General features: G+C 35.8%; 1 protein-coding gene across 1 annotated transcript in view; it reads left to right on the top strand.

Annotated features, from left to right (window-relative positions):
• The first annotated feature begins 377 nt into the window (after positions 1-377).
• The window catches only part of Ndst4 (N-deacetylase and N-sulfotransferase 4), a 322,264-nt gene continuing 305,565 nt past the window's right edge, over positions 378-17,076 (top strand). The window contains exon 1 of the mRNA XM_036190450.1: positions 378-848. The gene's annotated coding sequence lies outside the window, so the exon portion shown is untranslated. The remainder of the gene's footprint in view (positions 849-17,076) is intronic.

Here is a 17,076-nt window from a genome sequence, read left to right on the forward strand (position 1 = left end):
TGGAATTGAGTCTTCGGCTGACACATATTCAGAGCAGAGAGCCCATCGTGAACTTTTATTAGCCCACTACAACAGTTGATAGAACAGTTGATACAGTGACACAGTTGCAAAGTGGAATGCTATGCTCAGATTTTGCAGGAAATATTCCAACTGTACAATGAAATATTATACAAATCCACAAGGAGCATCCAATCAATCAGTGTTGTGTGAGGGGAAGGCAGCCGGTTGCTGAATTAGCTTCTGCTGGAATGTGTCCATGTGTAACATCCCACTGACTGGATGACATCACAACAGCTTCAGGTCCTTGAAAGTCTTGAAGATGATTAGCTGAAGGAATTGGCTATTTCTACCAATCATAACCCGGCAGAGCTGCCTTCATAGTTCTGGAGATATGAGAGAAAGAGGGAGGGAGGGAAAGACCGACTCCAGCTAAGCAAGAGGCTCAGCAGCAGTCGCAGCAGCAGACAGGAGCAGCTGGTATTCCGGTGATTAAATAGTTCTCATAGCCTTTTTGCTGTACCCAGTCTGCTCCCTGGTGTAATGCTCGTGTCCGAGAAGGAAGCTGCATTTTAACGGTGTGCTGAACAGAGGTCTGAATCATTCCAGCTGGCTGCTTGTTTTGAAAAGGACAATGTGTGTATAAATAAAAAGACTGCTGGAAGAGTTCAGACACCAGCCCCGGAGCTGAAGAGTGCTCCCGGAATCCTGTTGAGGCAGATGGCACAAACTGAAAGCTCCGCTAATTAACCTGGAGCCAAGTAAACCTAAATTCTGGATATCTCATTTCCTAACTCTGGATAAATTCAAGTTAGCAAAAGAAAAAAAAATAAATCGAGATGCTTCTCTAGGTAAGTTACTGCCCTAATTTGTTAAAATTGACAATGACTGGGTATGTGTAGCTTAACTTCATAAACAAGTTAACCGCTCTAAAGTTTTTTTTTTTTTTTGTTTTTTGTTTTTTTGTTTGGTGTGTGTGTGTGTGTGTGTGTGTGTGTGTGTGTGTGTAAAAAATTTATAGAAGCAGATACTTTTAGAGCCAAATTCAATCTCTCTTTCTGGCATGTGTGTACATACCTGTCAGTATGCTTTATAGAAGTTATATTTGCCCTGTGAATAGAACATACTGTCCTGTGTACAATGAACTGCAACAGCAAATTAATTTTAAACATTAACCTCGATATTTGCACCCAAACCCCTCCCTTGATAACAGTTTAGTCCTGTTCCTACTGAAATCACCAATTTTGCAAACTCAACCTTAGTAATAACTGTGGCTGGTGTTTTAAATAATACCTAGGAAGTATTACTGGGAATATGGCATGCAAATTGCCCAAGATGAGAATTCTTCTCCTTGACACCTGAGATTTATATGTGTTCTGTGTCTGGATGGTATTCTTGAGAGAAACAGCTGGCACACACTGTATGACACAGTCATACACTGTTCATAATAAAATAGATGTTATCCACTATCTCCTGTTATAAATGAATGTCATGTTCATATTCTAGATTGTGAGGAGAACATGAGCAAGCATCTCAGTGTCATACCCCCACACACCTACAAAATCCCTTGGGCAAAACAAGTTGGGAAAACAGATGTTTAAAGTTGATTTTAGTTAGCATTCCCAATATGTATGTCCGAAGAAATTGAAGATTAAAAATATTAGGAACTTACTTTCTTTTAACTTGTCCGAATTATACAATGATAGTTTTCAGTTTCTGTAATAGTGTTTAAAAGTGATATGTTGTTTATTATGATAGACTCTGTTCTTAACCTTAATTAGCTCTGAGAAAGTTTCATCAGTTCATCATCTTTTCTGCGTGCCTTTGTAGTGTCTTTTCTCGGTGTCTATTCGTTAACTTAGTGTCATAGTTGCTTTAATATTAATTATGCACCAAGATATTGATGGATTTCTATAATTCAGGCTTTAGCTCTCCACCTTTTCTTGTCAAGTTCAGAGTTTAAATCCTGTAGTTCTTGGTATAGGAGGAAACTGGTGAAGACAGAAGTTATTAAAACTGCTTGGATTTCTCCCAAACCAGGGGGCAATGACTTTCCCTCAAATGGCTTTAATGGGTTTTATTTCAGATCAAAATAACTGTTTTCATCTTTTTACAAGAATTGTTCCAATTAACTATATCCAGAAACATAGGTAGTAAAACCTACTTTGTTTTGTTTGCTTCCATGAAGCAAGTATATGTCAAGCATACACAATCACTGGCCAGAAGGATCTAAGTCTCCGACCAGTACTCCCAAAAACATAAGTGTTGAATGAGAAAAATATGCCATTTATGTTTACCTCAGTATAGAAGTAGACATTTGAACTCACTGTGATTGCTGCCATTTTTCAGTAAAGACTCCTCTGGCAACCTTAGGATGCTAATGCTTCTATAATATGCATACGGACAGGGGAAGATTTGGTGGAAACCTAGTGAGAAAACTGAAATGTGTACTGCTTTCAAACTAAAGCATGAAAGTCATCCTTGATGGGAAAATACAGATACATTTCAGGCATAAGTCTTAGGTAAAAGAAAATTTTATAAATATTTATTACATTTTATTTTTAACAAATCAATGAGAAATCCATTTGAATATAAATACGTAGAACATAGTTTTGAAAATCAAAATAGAAGTTCATATGGAATACACACACACACACACACACACACATATTCACCTGAGGAAAAAAGTCTTAGATTTTGTCTGGCCTGAAAAATGTTACATCTGATACCTACTATTTCTTCCTCCAAGAAGGCATGCCATGATCATATTAAAAAAATACCTCAAATCCTTAATTAATCTCAATACCAGAAGTAGTATTTTTTAAATGCTACTAAATAAACATTTCTAATCCAAACAAGAATTGTTGCCAAGAAGTTTAATGTATCTGTGTTCTCCTCCTACTTTCTTTATGAGTGGGAAAGTAGCCTGTGAGAATAAAATCCCATAATACTCTATTTCATTTAGTGGCAACTACTCAGGGAGAACAGAGAAGCATTTAGCATACTGTGTTCAAACTAGAAGGTTCTGGCTGATGCTGCCTCTCTAGATTTGGAAAGCAGCTGGGGAAACTTATAAAGTAAAGCTAGAATATCAGTCTTGGCTGTCAGCCAGGCCTGAGGAGCTATACACCCAGAAGGCTAATTTTTTTTTTCTGGGCTTAAATTTATTGATAATGCATTATGTTTTAAGTCTAACCTGTACAAACCAGAATATTTCAGAATCAAATATATTGTCAGACTAAAGCAAGACTGTAAAGTAGCAAAGGTCTCTTCTTTATCAAAGGTTGCTAGAATAAAATCATGTATACATATGAAATAATATATATGTGAAATCATATATATACATACATACATATACCTAGCATAAACCCCATAAAACACATATGTACTGGAAAATAAAGAAGTGATGACCTGCCTCATCCAAGTACTAGCTTGGAATGGCAGAGATATCAGAAGTACTGTATATGGATGGGTACCAAAACAAAGAACTTCGGGGTTTTATTCAAGCAACCAGCCTATGAAAGGTCCAGTAAAAGGAGAGATACCAAAGACTTTCATGGTGTTGTAGCTAGACAAGAAAAGATAAACTCTCATTCATTATGCACCCCAAATAACAAGCAAAAGGAGATGTTGTCTGTTATTTATTTTAAGTTCACAAAGGGAGAGAAATGGGTCAGGTGCCAGACATTTTGCCTTAGGCCATCATGATGTAGCAGGCAGACAGCCTTTCCTTAACACTTGGGAAAGTTTTAGCAATGCGTTGTACCAAGTGTTAAGTGAACTTGCCTTTTGACTTGTTTTCTTCAAGCTTCGGCATTCAGAGCAGTCAATGATAATAAAGAACTTATGCACATGCAGTATTTGCCAAGTTTCCTTATCTAATTTCTAAGGGCTGATACCACATAGTAGGCTAGACAAAAAAAAAAAAAAATCTTTAAGCAATATTGAATTGATAGATTTCCCCCCAAACTCCAGATAGTCTGATAATTAATATCAAGTTCAGTGAAGTATCAGATATCTCAAAATAAATAGTTTTTTGAGATGAGAATAGTTTTGAGATGAAAAGAGTAACTTCCTCTACATTTAAATCTGTAAAGGTTGTGCAGATATTACATGATACATGTATTTCTGTTGTCCGTTTATGATATGTTGTATCCCTTAGTATGAAGATAGTTCAGACATGACACAGGTTATAACCAAATGACTTACACAATGACAATATCAACCATGACTTTCTTGTGTCCTTCTGAGTTAATATAAATATATTGTATGTTATAAGTATTTTTCAAAGAAATTTATATAAGACAATTTGTGAAGTGTAAATGAATAATCATTATTAATTACTAGAACCTCAGGAAGTGCCTGGGAAAGCACACAGAGTTAAAATGTCTTACAGCCAAATGCTTGGGAATACTCTTTGATGTATCCAGGGTACTTTTGAAAACAAGATAGATAATAATATTATTAGGTCCTACAACTGAAATTTCTGTTCCAAAGTCTTACCCTTCTATTCACAAGAACAGTTGTTTGAAATGTTTGAAAAGTGCTATAAAGAAAGCAGAATTTAACAAAGTGACAGGCATAATCACATAGCATAAACACCTCATGTTCCAAAGTTAGAATTACCGAAATCCAGCTTTTCCCGTCAATATTTATTGGCTTTGTTTTTTTCTTTTCCATGCTTTTCTTGCAGTACTAGGACTCAAACTCGGGGTTTTATTTTATTTTTTTACATATATATATATATATCAAGAGGTCTATTGCTGTTACCTCTAGTCTTATTAAAATTATTTAATAATCTTTTACTGTAACTATATAGAAGTTGAAAGTCACCAGACCAAGTTCAGTGTGTTCACGCGAAGAGTAAAGGTCGGTCTACAGTGCCTGGGATGCTTTCTTTGCCCACACTGTCTTCACCTTCACTCCACTTTATTCTTTCCGCCCTTTATTCTCCTTTTGCATTAATTCTGTCATCCCCTGCTTTACTTTCTCTGTTTCCGATTTTTCTTCCTTTGCTTCTTTCCTACTCACTTTTGCCATGACGTGTTTAGTGCTTTCTTACATAGCTGGTGGGTAAATCACTCATGTTTAACATGGCAGCACATATAATAAGGACCTGGTGTGAGCACAGAGTAAGTGGGAAATGCATGGAGAAAGTTGGTTAAAGCAATAAGGAGGAAAGTAAGATAAAATGGGAAATTAGCATCGGAAAAGTAGCTCTGAATGTAACTAACAGCTCTTCTCCTGCTATGCTGATAGGCAATTTACTTTTCTAAATACTTTATATACAGTTCTTTGTTTCCTGTGCATATGCTCCCGCAGTGTATTTTCCCACACCAAATGTACTATAGAGTTAAAAATAAAATAGGAAAAGCAAATAATCATTATAATTGTTGTCTAAAAGTCATTATTAATCATTTTTATATTTAGTAACAAACATGCTAACATTCACATGCAGCCCAAAGGCCAACTGCCATGCTGATGGGGGAAGACGATGGGAGGAAAGCTATTGTGTACATTGAGATAGCTTGGCTTGACTCCATTCCTGAATCAGAAACTCAATTGTAGACTGCTGATCCACAAAATTTGTCATATTTCATCAGACTTTTCTAAAGAGTTCTTGATGCACTGAATAGTGTTTCACGCCTACATTAAAGAATCGTTTAAACCTCAGAAATAAATATAGCAACACTAGAGACTAATACAAGGGGAGGAAACAGATGCAGTGATGCATATGCTCCTAACAAATGCATATAAAAGTCCTAATTCTGTTCATTACTCTAAAGTGCAAGTGAATAATTAGAATTAGAATTTAAATTTGATCTGCTTCTCAAACCATCTTTCCATAAATTTTATGTCAGTACAAGGAAAAGTTCACATATTGTAAGAGGTAAAGTAAAAACAAAAATTTGGGTGTAAATTATATTTATTCAATCGCTTTTAAGTATATGGTTCCCCATATCTCTGTTTGGAAAGAAGCTTTCCTTAGAAAAAGGCATTTTTCCTAATAACCACAGAAAATGATGTAAAAATTGACTAATTGAAGCTGGAATCAATTTAGTTCTTAAATTATTCTATTCCTCTATCTTTTCATAGTTCTTATTTCATGGAGGAATAAAAAGGCTTTAATTTTTGTTCACTCATGTTCACAGTGTTTATGATAATAAGTATTATTTTCTCTACTATGTAATAGATGCTATTTAAAGTAGTAGAACAAATAATACCCATTCTCCTGAGGATTATATTCTGGTGGGAAAAAGGGAAGTGGCCATGAGTCCTATAAAGATGAATAAAGGTGGGAAATCAAAGGTATACAGTGAAAATTATAGATAGAACTAGTTAGTAAATACTCTTCTAATAAACCTTCCCATTGAAAATCCATTTCAAAGTTGAGTGCTGAATTCAAAAGGATGATTATTTTTTCCTCCTAGGAAATACTGTGATTAGTGCTAGCAATTTTTTTATAATATACAAGATGGAAGACTAGAAATTGTCTCTGCTTATTGGTTATCCTTCCAAGTTCTGAGGATTTGCATGGAGGAGTTTAGGCTAAGGCACAATTTGTGTTATTTATTGGAGAATAGGAAATTTACCCATGCAATTTTACAAAATAGAGGTTTTGATTTTGCTTCTATTGTTTTCAGTTCCAAATATTTAAAAAACTAATATCAACATAAATTACCTTAAACCACATTTCTGTTTGTAAATTCTAAAAGCTAATGATGCTGTTGAAACATGAGCAGTGGAAGAGCTGACTTCCCAATTATTTCCAAATATTGGTAGGAGAATGAGAGAAAATTCTAAAAATATCACTCAGTTACTCAAATGGTTGAGTTAAAAAATGATCCAGAAGGATAAGTATAATTACTGACTATATATATATTACTACTGTCAATTACAAAGTACTTCATGCTCAATAAGAGGAATAACTGGGATAAGTCTATTTACTATATCACTAACACTGTTTTAGAAGGCGTGAGTGAAATCATAGTGTCAGCACCAAGGAAACAATTATCAATAATCCTGTTGAGTACAGATCTGACATCATTTGGTCTATCTCTCAGTCTCAGGTTCCTAAGGCCTTATATTCTGTACAGTTTCTGGCATTCTTTTCTTCAATACTGACCCAGGCACTACTCTTCTGTCCCATTTAGTTATATCTCAGGGCCTATTACCTCATGGTATAATTGTTATTCCTATGTTTGTCCTCCATTCCAATTTAACTCGAGCTTTCTAGCAATGAGAATGCTTAAAGAGTTGACAAGGAGTGTGGTTTTGATTAATAAAAAGCACGAGGAACACAGGGGAGCCACGCCATGTACTAAGCAGTGGGTCAAATGGTGATACTTGAAGAAAAGGTACTACAAAAGACCAGTAAACATGTATTTCTTGTTGAAGGTATAAGTGTTATACTCTGGGATACCTTCAACCCAAAATATGAAAGAGAGAAGGAAGGAGTTTCTACATAGTATCAAGAAAAGTGATACATTGCAGAAATTGATGAGATGGTGTTCAATTAAATCAATCAACACAGGTTGATCTACCCATTTGAAAAACAGAAAAATTAAGTACAGGCAAGTCCAGACCCCTCCTTCCAGGCTGAGCAAAGTGTCTCCACATAAGACCCAGGTTTCAAACAGCCAGCTCACGCACTAAGAACAGGTCCCAGTCCCACTGCCTGGGTGTCTCCCAAACAGTTCAAGCTATTCAATTGTCTCACTTATCCAGAAGGCCTGATCCAGCTGGGGGCTCCACAGCTTTTAGTTCATAATTCATGTATTTCCATTAGTTTGGCTATTTGTCCCTGTGCTTTTTCCAATCTTGGTCTCAACAATTCTTGCTCATACAATTCCTTCTCTTTCTCACCAAATAGACTCCTGGAGCTCCATCTGGGGGCTGGCCGAGGATCTCTGTATCCACTTCCATCAGTTATTGGATGAGAGTTCTAGTACGACAGTTAGGGTGTTTGGCCATCCGATCACCAGACTAGGTCAGTTCAGGATTTCTCTCAACCATTGCCAGTAATCTACCAAGTTGAGCTGAATCCCCAGGAGAATCTTTGCCCTGGAGGAGATGGGAATGGGGCGGGGGGGGGGGGGATGCTGCGGGGGAGGTGGGAGCGGGAGGGAGGAGGACAGGGGAACCCATGGCTGATATGTAAAATTAAAACACAAATATCCATATAAAAATAAAATTTGAAATAAAAAAGGAAAAAAATAAAAAATAAAAAGATAGAACAGTTAAAAAAAAAAAAAGAAAAACCAAGTTATGACTTAAGGAACAGATATATAGTGACTTCTAAGTTTTCTTACTACTTTTCATGTTATGTTTTTAATATAAAAAATTTTCTGAGTAAGCACTCTGTCCACCAAACTCTAGTAGTGAACCTAGAATTTCATGGAAGTGTTATTTATATAGTATCTAACATCTTTGGAAATATGAAGTGATGAAAATAATGTCTATATGAAGGCTTAATTTTTTAAATTTAAACATGGTGTTTTGTTGGTCTTTTGAGATAGTTCAGTAACTAAGATATGCAAATAAGGACATTAATAAATATATCTGTGCTTTCTATGAAATTTTATTTGTTAATATAAATTATTTGAGTAATTTGGGAATGAAGCTGTATTAAGACATATAGTAATGCAAGCCATAAATTAGTTTTAAAAATAAATATCAAGATCTAGCATAAGGTATCAAAACAATGACTTCTGGATCACTTAATATTGGTTCTAAGTCTGGCTAGCACTTCTTATGAATAAATCATCAGAAGATTAGTAAAAATTTTTGTGCCAAGAGTTCAGGCCCTGTGAATGGAGTTATAATGCCTCCTTTGTAGAATTGCTGGAAGGTAAAATGTGAAAATAAATTTTAAAAATAATAGCAAATTTGTAAACTTCAAACATTTTAAATTAATGGAATTAAGTTTTAATTACAAACATCAGTAATCTTACTTTGACATGTAATATAGCTTTTGCTCCCCTTTAAAGTAATCTTTGAGTGATGGAGTTTGGCTGTTTCCAATCTCTTCCCAAAGCTCTTCACTTGGAAAAATAAGGAATAGCTTATCGTACTCTCTACTGTATTTGCATGAGTATGAATATTGATAATCTAATAAAAGGGTCAAACTTCATTGATGAATATTTTAATATAAATTCATCTTGACTTTGGAAATTACAATGTAGCATACAGAATAAAGAAAGCAAAGCATAGATCAGAGTCAAAGCAATTAGGAAAAAGCTTCTAATAACCTACCTTGAGTCCCTGGCATTGTGAAGTAGAAGATGTACATGCAAATTGAAATAATGAAGAAAACAAACCTTCTAAAAATGAAATAATTTAGAATGAAACAAAATGAAGTGATTCTTGGGTGGTCTTGTCTTCTATCTCTCCAGTAGGTTAATACATGAAGTGGGAAGAAGATTCTTTCTAAAGTTTCTATTCATATTTTTGTAGTTACTCAATGAAAACCTAAGATATCTTGCTTAATCACCATCTCTTTACTACTCATACCAATACAGTTCACAGGTTTATGTCACGTATTACTGCTATTGACCTGGACTGGGAGTAGAATGGTATAACTATAGTTTTTAGATTAAAATGTATCTATTTGTATATCTTAAACTGATCTCGTTCTTCTAAAACTAAAACAAGTCTACTTTAACTCCTGGTTGTCAAATACATTCTGAAGATGACCATCATATTTTACATTTCATAACTGTCCATTTTCTTAGTAAATAAAACATGCTAAGTGATGGTTTTGGTGCAGGCTTATTACATTTAATGCATCTACCATTAACTTCACTAAAAATACTAGACTTCAGTTTTCAAGTTATGTAGTAACAGATGAAACAATGTTGCTCTGACAAATAGCCAAATTATTTTTCCCTTTGATACATTTAATTAACTAATTTATTATACATCCCAAATACAGTTTCCCCTCCCTCCTCTCCTCCCTTCCTTGTCCCCACCTCCTCTTCCCCCCACCCCAATCTAGTCCTCTTCTGTTCAGAAAGGGGCAGGCCTCCTATGGGTATTAACAAGTCTCATAGCATATCAAGTTACAGTAAGTCTAAGCACCTACCCTTGCATTAAGGCTGGGCAAGGCAATCTAATATGAGGAATAGGTTCACAAGAGCCAGTCAAAGCATTAGGGAAAGCCCATGCCCCCACTGTTAGACATCCCCAAAGTAGACCAAGCTACCCTGTCATAGAGAGCCTAGGTCAGTCCCATGCATGCTCCCTGGTTCTTGATTCAGACTCTGTGAGCTCCTAAGAACCCCAGTTAGCTGTTTTCATTTGCATTTCTCTGATGGTTAAGGAGATCAGCCCTGTTGGATGTGGGGTTGGTGAAGAGCTTTTCACATTCTGTAGACTGAATAACAGGATTATTGAAATTACTCTAAATCCCTTTTCATCAGTTTATATGTATTCTTTTTCTTTCCAAATTGAGAATGTTAGTGCCTGTATTAGTTTTGGGTTAAAAGATAGTTTTACATATTACCTTCCATGTTATTTCCCATTGATGATCAAGCTGCTATTGCTTTGTGTAGCCTGTGAAAATTTATAAGATAAAATATAGAGCAGATGTATGAAAAATAGTAAAAATATTAATGTAATCAAATGGAGCATGTTTTCTCTGGATATAGAATTACCCAGATGGCACATAGCAAATTAAATATGTCGAAGGAAGACACAGTGGATACTATTATACTAGAAAAAATCAGCAAAAAATATTTTATATTTTACTGTATTTCTTAATAAGCTTATTGCTAGACAGTGAAAATTACATTTACTAGTGTTTAGAGAAGTGACACAGAGTAACAGCAATGGGAACAACACTGTTTTCCATTATCAGGGTTTTGCTGCCTTTGTCAGGTGACTTCTCTAGGCCTTGTACCCTCCCCATGTTTATTCTTTAAGTTTTTACGTAATTATTTCATTAACTAGAATTTATACTTCTTATACACAAAATAAAGTGTTAACTTAGCATTTCTTTTCAATGGCCACATGCTCATTCAGTAACGTTGAATGTTACATAAACACCTTGATAAGGCCACATCACAAGGAAAAAATACATGAAAACCTGTGAGATCTTACTCTGCAGTGCAGAGTTGACTCTAATTGTATTGCCCAGATTGATCTACATGTTCTCTGGGAATCTTCTACTGATTACTTTAGATGACTTTACTAGGAATTCAGTAGTGAAGAAGTAATAGTCAGAATTAACTTTAAGAGAGAACAATCTTTAGTTACTTCTGATGTTGGCAAACTTCATTTATAATGATAAAGTAATACATAACTTCAGAAAGAAAATTATTAAAATAAAGCTTGTAGGAGATTTCAAATATTATTATAATAATTTGTAAATAAAATTGTAACACCTTTAGAAGCACATGGAAATCATATAACAAAAAAGGCAATTAAAATAAGTTCAGTTACTTTTATAACTTGCATTTTAAGAAAGGTCTTTATGACTTGTTTGAATGAAACTTCTATGTTAAATACCATATGTTAACTTTTTCACTCCTTTCTGCATTTAGAAGTTTTGAGGTTTCTATATTCCGGTTTCATTGGTCTCTATCGTTTTAGAGAATTGGGAATACAAATACAAGAGCAAAGTGAGTGAGAGCTTTATATTTCATGGGTCACAACCTCGGTACTAGTCTTCAGAGACAATTAACAAGGATATAAATCAATACACTTTGGAACAATGTCTTCTAAAGAATGAGTAGTGAGCTAGACCAAAGCAAGCTTCAATTGGTGCCAATCACCTCCTTGCCATTGGCTATAAGTTGAATGAACTTAAGTGTCCAGAGAAAGGTGATACAAATGAAGACACTATTTATTTAATAGGGAATTGCTGGTGTCACTCCATCTCTAGTCCTGGACAGAGGATTTCCTTTCTGCTTCAAGTCTCCCTTTTCTCTCCCTTTTTCAAAGCAAAGCCTCTTATTCTATTTTTCATTAATTTATTCATAATATCTTTTTTTATTAATTGGGAATTTCATACTATGTACCCCTATCACACTCACTTCCCAGTTCTCCCAGGTTTAGATATTATTTGCTTATTCATTCTTTTTGTTCATACTATTTCATTTAAAAATGTAACAAATATACATTTTATTAGAATTAATTATAGTGTTTTTGAGCAATTGATTAAACAATTTCTAACCTTCTGAAAAATTCTGCTCTGATGACTTCTGCATGTGGGAATTTCCTTCCTCTCTGAAACCTCATGGCTTTCTGAGGGAATCTCACTGGCTGTTATTTTTTCCTTAAGACACCAACTCAGCATTTCTATTAAAGCTCCCCTTTCCATCTATCTCTGTACTCTCCCAGATGTTCTCAGCTGGCTCACCACTCCTGCCTCCTCAATTTAATTCAACCTTGATTTCTAGGTTGGTTTTCTAGTCTACCAGCCCTCTTTTGGAATTTCAAAGTAGATGATTCTTTGTAACTCTGGAATGAAACACAGCATCAGGCAGTTGGATAGAAATGTCTGCAGCTCTCCTTTGCTCCATCTTTTGTATTTCTTCACTAACAATAACTGATGCAAGCTGGGCACCAGGGCCATAGTGTGCCTCTGTCATCTTGCTAGCCTTTCTCCTCTACATTATGCTACTCAGTTTTGTGAGTGTTCCTAACCAAAAGTCATACAATTTTACTATAGAAGTTGAGTTTTCTTCCCACACAACCAGAACCTAATTTCATTTCTTTTTGCATGTCTGCTTAGTCTTACAGAAATATTACTTCTTCATCCTCAGCACATTTTCTCCACCTGTGTATAACTGTGTCTTCGTTATGATTCCCCTCATTGTGTGATGTTCTAGTTGCTTTAGTGCCTGAGTGTGTCACAAGATGGATTTCCTATGATACTGAACAAAGGGGACATGAATTATCCAAGGAAAAATCTATACATTACTGGGAAAGGTTCAAGTCTTAGAGTGATTCATGATTCATATTTTCCCTCTGTAAAATCAATCAACAACTAATGACACTTGTCTTTTATTTTGATGTTGTTGTTACCGGGAATATATAATATATACACAAGTGTGCATAGGTGTGTGTGTGTGTGTGTGTGTGTGTGTGTGTGTGTGTGTCCAACCACCAGTGTGCAGACACATGCATGTAGCTATTAGAGGACAAATTGTGGGAGCACATTCTCTCCATCTACTGTGTCAATTCCAGCCATCAAAATTTAGTTCTCAGCATGGCCGTAAGTGCCTTTGCCCACTCAGCCATCTTGTTGGCCTTGCAATTATTTCTTGTATGACCAAACAAAAATCATTTTATGTGAGAGTATTCACAACCTTCTTCTCCCAGCAAACAATCTAAATAAATCACTGATTTTTGTTTCTTCCTAAAATGAAAGTCTTCTTGTGCTCTGAATGGTGATTAGCAGATCAGTAAAATAGTCTCAGGAAAAGGATGTGAAAGAAGTGAGAGGGGGAAATAAAGAGGAAGTAGAAATGAAGAATGTCGTTATGGGGATGTCTTTAGAGTAGCTTGAGGTAGAAAGAGATTGAAAACCATTAAGCTATTTCGGGACTTGCTGGATCCTGCCCTGCCTGTTGAACAGTCCTGAATAGGGGAGTGAGGATTGACAAATAATAGGAAAAATAGAGTTGTAGACATAAAAGAAAAGGATAGAGACACAGGATAGCTTTGGGAGGGCTTTGAGTCAATACTGCAGCAGCCGTTTTATACCCAGAACAAGGGGAAGTGGGCAAAAGACCTCCCCCTCACAAGGACACCATGGTTTAAGGTACAAACAAGTGTAAACACCTCCTTAGTTCTCAAGACATCTCTGGTAATCATGCCTTTGGCAAAACATCCTGTTATCCAGCCTTGAAGAATAAGACATCTGGTAACCATTCCTTTGGCTAAACATCCTGTGATCCAGCCTAAAGGGGTAAAGACAAGCTTAAACTCTCTGACCTTGAGTCAAGATGGAATCATGCCACAAACGAGTCACTGTGGGCTCCTACTGGGACTGATGAGGTGGATTGGTGGGTAAAGGTGCTTGCTGCCTAGCCTGACACCCAGAAGTTGTCCTGTGATCTCAGGGCTTGTGTTTACACATATGCATGCAAACATATACACAAAATTAAAAAACAAAAACAAACTAAATTGAGAAGTGTCATTCTGTTTTGTGGATTAGAAATATCCAAAGATGTTTAGGAAGGTCTAACAAAAAGCTTGTATATACATGCTGTGAAATAATTTGTTCTTTTCATTAACAGACATTAGTTTTCAGAGAAGGTTTAAATTCTTAAGAAAATTGTTCAGAAGATATAGTTTCCACCACCATTCATCAGTGGTATCAGCCTTGATAATAAGCCAAGAGTGACACATCACCGTCACTCAAAGTTCGTCATCGTGTTGCAATTTGTATGGTTTTACAAACGCTAAAATGGTAGCATACAATAGACTAGTTTCACTACTTCTCAGCATCCCTTATCTCCCCTCTATACTCCTCATTCCTTCCTCTCTCTGCAACTAACAGTCTTTCTTCTATTCCTATACTTTTGTCTTTCACAAATTTTCTCACATGTAGTAACACAAAGTTTGTAGCATTTTCATATCATTTATTTTGCTTAGTAACATATACTTAATGATCTTCGCATTTTTTGTGGCTTCACACATCATTTTGCTGCTGACTAGTAGTCCATTGTACAGATACCCTGAAGTTGACCCTCTCACCTATAGAAATGCTTCTTGGCAGTTTCCACATTTCGTCAACTATAAATAAGTCTTCTAGTAAACATCCATGGGCAGAAATTTGTTGATGTAAGTTTTAATCCATTGGATTTGAATCAAGAAATATTACTTTTGGTGAACAAATTAAGACTATTGCTAGTTTTGATAGAAACTTTAAAACTGTCTTCCAAAGTAACCATAGCATGTTTCATTCAAAAACAATCAACCATTGTTTCACATCTTCCCAGTATCTGGTATGGTCAGAAGTTTGGTTTTAGACTTGGGAACTAAGTGGTAAGTTGTGGTATCCCATTGCTCCTATGATAAGTAACCTGGGATGAATAGAATGTGGAACACCTCTCAGTCTTGATCATCTTTACCTGTTCATTCATGAACGTTGTGTTTAGTGCCATTTCTTCCCTTAAAGTTGGGTTGTTTTCTTACTGTGAAAATTTAAGAATTATTTGTATGAGGTTTTTTTAATATCAGTTATGCTTGCTCTAAAATACGTTCTCAGAATATATACCTTTCATGTGCATCCTTGACAGTGACTTTCATGAAGCAAAAGTTTTTATTAAAATAGCTTACCAATTCCTTGTTTCACAGATTGATGCTGCACTCTAACTGCACTGTCAGAACCGAGGGCATACAGATTTTCTCCATTCTTGTATTCTAGGAGTTTGCTTTTTACACTTACCTGCAGGCAAGTGTACTATATGTTTTAAAGTGATCCATCTGAGTTAATTGGAGGAAGTGCCTTTGGTCTTTGTACACAATACTTCACATTTTCATGTCATTTGTTCTAGAGCCATTTCTACAGGTGACTATCCTTGTTCCATAGATTTGCATTTGTTCCCTTGTCAAAAAAGAGTTCTCCACAGAGAGTTTCTTTAGGAACACTATTCTCTTCTATTGATCCTTTGGTTTGTTCTTCCAGTAGACACTACCACAATTACTGTACCTGTCTAGTGAGCTTTGAATTTTGTTTGCTTCCATTGTTCTGCAATACCAAATGGTCATTGATCATGATTGGTATACAGTGCTGATGATTTACAGAAACAAACAGGAATTGGTAACTGAATTCTCAACCTAGAGTTTCTTGGTGGCATGTCTATGGAAAAACTTTAATAAAATTGTGAGGTTAAAGCTACTGGCAGCAGTCTCAAAAGAGTGAGCCTGGCACTGCAAAGGTTGTGCTGCCCTAGGAAAAGGAATAGAGTGATGGGATATGAGGTAAGTGATACATGTTAAAAGCAGCAGGATACTGCTGTGAACAGTTCACTGTAAGGGGAAAATGTCACTGCAGCCCAGTGGGTTGGGGCAGTATCTCTTAGCATCGTCTTAATGAGCACACCTTGATCAGGCACATTGAGCAAGAAGCACACTTTATCCAATGGGAATATGAGTGAGTATGTACAGGGTGGGCATGCCTGTCTTTGATACATACTCTGTCACATGATCAGCAGAGGAGATTGGCCAAAGGGCAAGAATTGTTAGAATTTTGAACATAGAGAAATATTTAAAAAAAAAAAAACCAACATAATCTATGAGAAGCTGCAGAAATTAACAAAAATGTATGAACATAAATTCTAGAAGTAAGGGACCAGCTAAGGCCATGGATCATGAATGTAAACAGCCTGGGATGTTTCTTCTGACCCCAAAATCATAAGCATTGATTTGCGGAGATGTGGAATCTGGACAGTGTTCTTATTTAGAAAAGAATGAACAACAAAGGAAAGGTTTTGACTGTTTGTGAAATGAAAAAAAAAAATCAGTGATTGAGCACATTAGGTACAGAGTGAAGGATATGATTCTTTAAGCTGAGATAAAAATATTAAAGAAAAATAACTCACAGGTGTTCTGAGTTCTCAATACTGCTAAGGTTGGGTCGATAGGCAAAGTGAGCTACTACCTAGGGTATTGTAGCTTGGTAGTACAATGTGTGGTATTAACACAACAAATTAGCTGTAAATACACATTTTTTCATTTTAATGCAAAAATTGGGCAATGGCAATGGCAGATAAAAGAGAAGAACATGTAATAATAGAACCCCAAACAGAAGTACAGTGTTGATCATCCACATAGTTACTTTAGTATCCCAGTTACTACATGAAAATTGGTGCTTTCTAAAAGGTCAGACTTTGAAAAGATACTCGAAGAGGTTCCATTCGAAGGGCTGTAAACAAAGCTTTGAATGATGACAAGTTTAGGGTTTGAGGCACCCAAGCTCCATGTTTAGTTGTGCATGACAAGCGCTTTACCAGCTGAGCCAGTTCCCTAGCCACCGCACGTTCTTTCATATGACTTGCAGTCAATATGTACTTGTATTTGTTTTTTAAAAAAAAACAATTTACCTAATTTACTTTTAGTATATTT

The sequence above is a fragment of the Onychomys torridus genome, chromosome 6 (genome assembly GCF_903995425.1).
Source record: "Onychomys torridus chromosome 6, mOncTor1.1, whole genome shotgun sequence".
Taxonomy (NCBI): Eukaryota; Metazoa; Chordata; class Mammalia; order Rodentia; family Cricetidae; genus Onychomys; species Onychomys torridus.